Here is a 5,303-nt window from a genome sequence, read left to right as displayed (position 1 = left end):
ATTCTATATACCAAAAGCCACGTGGAGAAAGAGATAAGAGTAAAGATTGTGAATAAGGAACATACATAAGGTACAAAAGAGGGAGAGATAAATAGAAAGAGAGAATGGGGAAGAAAATAGAAAGGAAAGATAAAGAAAGAGTGATAAATTAGTGAAAGAACTGAATGGGTGGAGGACGGTTGAAAAACTGATTTTAGTTACTGGTAGATTCGGACGACGAATTTTCTGCGTGACCTATTTTTGTTCTAGAGGTTATATTTTGAGTTGTGCAGTGACCACTGTCCGGTGATGAGCGGCCAAAGAGCGAGAATGTCTATCATTAGGCAAAATAGCATGATGCCTAACGAAGAAAAGGCCACTGCCGAGACTGGTCGGCGTCAGAGTCACTTGCTGCTTCAGCCTATCGTCAAAAGGTGATAATTGGTTCGCCAACGAGGCAGGTATGGTTGGCGTGAGGGTAGGGCGAATGTGGAGTTATTCGTGAATCTGACATCGTCACGTGACAAGTGCAGTTAGGATGAGAACCTTTAGCTCTTCTTTGATCGTAGGTTTTCTCTCCTTCTCCTCTCGTTTTTCTCTTCTCCATTCTTCTCTCTCTCTCTCTCTCTTTCTCTCTCTCTCCGACACACACCCCTCTTCACCAACAGGCATCATGTTACCCCCTTTCCCGATCCATGACTAAACGAGTTGAGAGTCGATGACGTGAAATTAGACTTGTCTGCAATGGTTCTATAAAATGGATAACATGTTGTATTTGTTATGCGTTTAAAAGGAGAAAGAAAGCAGTCCGTCTCTGCGATGAGGTAGGGGCGAATTGACAGTCGTTTTGTTTGTCAGTTAATGGAAAAGGACGAAAAGGTGGGTAGAAAATGAAAGAGAGGGACGGGGATATTGTTACTAATAATATGTATCGGACGCGAATATATGTGCAACGAGATGAATTTGGTGCAATTATATGAAGTAAGCATTTAATCCCCATCCGTGCATTCGAATTCATATGTGGATGGGTGTGCGTTTCTCTGAGGTGTGAAAATAGAGAATGACAGTATTAAGAAAAACGCATAGGATTCAAAAGAAATATTTGGCTCAATTAGCAAGACATTTGACTTTCCTGAACTTTTCATATTGATTGTCTTGAAATATTTATTTCCTTGAAATATACATTTCCGTCAGTTTTGTTTCATTGTTTTTAAGTGAAGAGAATTTATCATTAAGACAAGTGCCAACAGATGACTTTCTAGTTTATTTTTCAGTGTATGCAGTGAAATAAAAATAACTTATTAATTTGTTATGACCATCTTACTTCAGCCATTAAAACCCCACATACTGTCTGATAAGAGGAGTAAGATAGATCTAATTTAACCTATGAGAAAGCATTTTAAATGAGAAAACATTAAAGTGAGAAAACATTTAAAATGCTTTGTAATTTAATTGCAATATTTCTGAATCCACTAATGTATTCTTAAATAAATGCAATTAGAGCCGTTTATTAATTGATTATGAAATGTGTTTGAAAGATATTTTAATCTAGTTAAATAAAATCTAAATTGTAGAAAAGAATTTTGTAATTTTTCCTAATAAAGATGCTAACCCATGGCGAAATGTAATAACTATTCGATGCTTATTTATAAATCATATGCATTATTTGAAGGATCTATACTATATCTGTCCAGTGAAGTACCTATTTACTATGCCTCCCCACGGGACAGAGTTAGACACCAGGGTCGTTTTTTAACGTGGAGAAAAGGTACAAAAATAAAAATTGTCTCAGTCGTGAAGGATTTCTCCTCCACTGAAAGAGAACAAGAAATAGAAGTGCAGCATCTGAAGAACAGATACTACACTTTGATCTTGACCAAAAGGCCAAATCTTGAAATCTGTCCAGTGAAGTAATTAAAGAGATTAATTTACATCATATTTTATATATATATTGGTTGAAGAGGTCCTAATATATATATATATATATATATATATATATATATATATATATATATAGATATAGATATATATATTGTTAGAGACCGCAGAGGTCATTTTTTAACCCCTATTATGACCCCTTAACATTTATATCAAATTTCGAGTGTGTAGCCTAAAAATTGACAGAGTTATTGCGTAGGGAAATGTACACACACAGACACAGACACACAGACAGACACACAGACACGTTCACTTTTATAGATATCTAGCATTTCAGTCCGGCGTTGTCCAGATATTTGGAGGTGTGTGTTGAGCAACAAAAATAGTGGTAGTAGGAAGGCAGGCTCGAACCCGTACCGCGAAAGAGGAAAAAAAAGAGGGGAAAACCTGACGTCTTTGCTGTTACGACCACCCCCAAACCGGAAGTGACGTAGGTTTAAATTAAGGCCAGACAATCCAAAAGAGGTGATGACTTTCAAAACTATTGGCGAAAAAAAGCGACCCCTCCCTGTAGAAAAGTTCCCAGTTAAGGGTGAAGAAATTAATGTTTTTACATAATTTTTTACATTAATTTTTTACATAACGTGTATTCAGAGATATGGCAGGCTTTTTAATCGGTTTGGATCGAAAAGTTTTAGTTACCAATATATAAATGTATGTATGTGTGTATGTCTGCCTAAAACTTTCGACAGAGGCAACAGATTTTTACTAGATCAGTAGCATTTTAAAGTTCAGCCTTTCAGACGACAAATAGCGAAAAATTGGCTAAAAATATTTATATTTTCACCTTCAACTGGGTACTTTTCTACTGGGGAAGTCGCTTTTTTCGCCGATATTTTTGAAAGTCATCCTTTCCTTTCGATTGTCTAAGCCTTAAATTAAACCTATGTCGCTTCCGGTTTGGCGGTGGTCTTAACAACAAAGACGTCAGTTTTTTCCCGTTCTTTTCCTCCTTCGCGGTACGGGTTCGAGCCTGCCTTCCTACTACCACTTCCGGACAACGCCGGGCTGAAATGCTAGTATATATATATATATATATATATATATATATATATTCTCAACTCGCATTTGGGTAAAATGCACTTTCGTAAATAATTGAATTCATTCGAAACGTATCGCAAAACAAAAACAAACAACATCTAAGTAAATCACAATAAATCCAAACAATCGTGCGAGATGGACGAGCGCGTAAAAGGTTTAGGCTCATTACCGTAGGTCCTGATTTCGAATCTTCCTAGATTCGGACACTCTGATGAGTCGTATTTTAAAAATAATATATATGCCGCTCACAATGCGGGAATACAAAATTGATTAAAGGGAAAATTATTCCCAACTCGCATTTAGGTAAAAATGCACGTAAATAATTAAATTCATTCCAAACACACAAAAACTATATATGTATTATTTCCATATTTTTTATCGATATAATAATATAAATTTCTGATCACTAAAATATTAGTTGAATAGAAAGAGAATATATTTTTCTATTTAAATTTGCAGGCACAAATCAGTATAAAATAATTGCGTTAATGCAAAATAGGGATAAACTGCTACATATTTTCGAGATATTTGTACTAAATCGCTCATCTCAATCTTTATCCAGATTCGGTCATTCGAAGTTTCCCCACGTGTCGTAATATCGATCATACATTTCCAATCATTTGCTAAATGTTGAGACTTAGAGAAACGTGGACCACTACTGACCTACCTGAACTTGCTGACGGCTTGTCTTCTTTGTTTTTCGTTAAGATGTAAGTGGATCTCCAACCGTAGGCAGTCAACTGAAAGGTTAAAGATTATTGGTAAGAGCACCCGAGATACAGAAATAGTATGTTCATATGTAGGGGGAGCTGTTTTCTATAACTTGCCACTTTAAACGTTCATACTGCACTTCCAACTACTCTGTTAGATGGCAATTGGAATAGATAGGTCCGTTGCTGGTCCGTCGGGTTAGTAGGGAGCAGGGGTTATGGCAAATGTTAAAGCTGCTCTAAGATGGGTTTTCAAAACTGCAAAAATTCATTAGGTTCAGTTCAACTAACATAATTGATTTTAGTTAAATGACAGGACTGGAAACGTATACACTATGTAGAAAAAAAGATGGATTTTTAAGATATTTCATCAATAAAAAGGAGATACTTCTAAATTGATAAACAAGGACTGTTATTTTAATTGTACAGCTAAACATTCGACAATAGGATTTCCTTTGCTATTTTATTTTTCTATTTCAGCATAGTATTCACTCCCTCATCGTACAAAAATATATCACTGATCAATCTTGTACGAAGTTAACTTCCGGCAGAATGTACGTTTATTTCTTTCTTTTCAACAACGCATAAATAAACACACTCCAAAACGTATGACTAAAGACAGGTTGACAAAGCAAAGCAAAGTAATGTAGCATGCAAACAAACATTATCCATTAAAATATTTTCGGTATTTTTGAAGGCTTACAATGCAGGAATGTGCAGTCGTTATGGGCAGATAAATAAATAAATGAATGATAAATAAATAATTCAATTTTTTTTTCATTTATATATTTTTTTTTATTTACCTTTTTTTTTTTCAACTATGAATGGTATTACCATCCACAGTTGAAAAAAAAATCAGGTGAATATATAAAAACAGAAATGAAAAAATATTATTAAATTATTTATTTATCATTCATTGATTTGTTTAACTGTCTATAACGACTGTACATTCCAGCATTGTAAGCCTTCAAAATTACCTTTTATCCATTAACAATGCTTCAAACAAACCACGCCATGCTTCTTAGTAATATATTTTATTATTTTCAAATAACAATGCAATTTTAAAAACGATTAATGGATTCTATTTTTTAACTATTAATACAAATAAATTTCCCAATAAAAATGAGGGAAGGTTTAATTTAAATTAGACTCTTGAATTCCATTCCAGGTGCCTGCTTCCCTAACTGTACTGACATGCAGAAGTACAAGTGTAACGTGAACCGACATCTTGCTGCCCAAATCCCAACATAGTGCCTCAGTAGTTGATGCCCCTGATAGTAGCCCCCTACACCAAAGTGGCAATGTGCCTTGTTTGGGGTGAAAATGTAATTAAATATATACATATATATATATATATATATATATATATATATATATATATATATTCTGTTTAAATTCATACTGAAACAAAATAAATTTAGAGTATATACTTGCTAAGTGTTGAGACATTATGTTGAACAAAGATGGCGGTGAAGAGTCAGTTCAGTTCCCATGTTAAGTGTTAAGTAATTCTTAGAAAGAAAGATGACGGCGAAGAATGAAATGTAAGTTCATAACAGAGACGATAGCGAACTTGTTGAATCCAAAATTCGACAATTTTTATATTAACTTTGGAAACTTCTGATTGGTTCGTTA

This window comes from Euprymna scolopes, chromosome 19 (assembly GCF_053919585.1).
Source record: "Euprymna scolopes isolate OS-2025 chromosome 19, ASM5391958v1, whole genome shotgun sequence".
NCBI lineage: Eukaryota > Metazoa > Mollusca > Cephalopoda > Sepiida > Sepiolidae > Euprymna > Euprymna scolopes.
The sequence above is the reverse complement of the archived record's forward strand: the minus strand, read 5'-3'. Positions refer to the sequence as shown.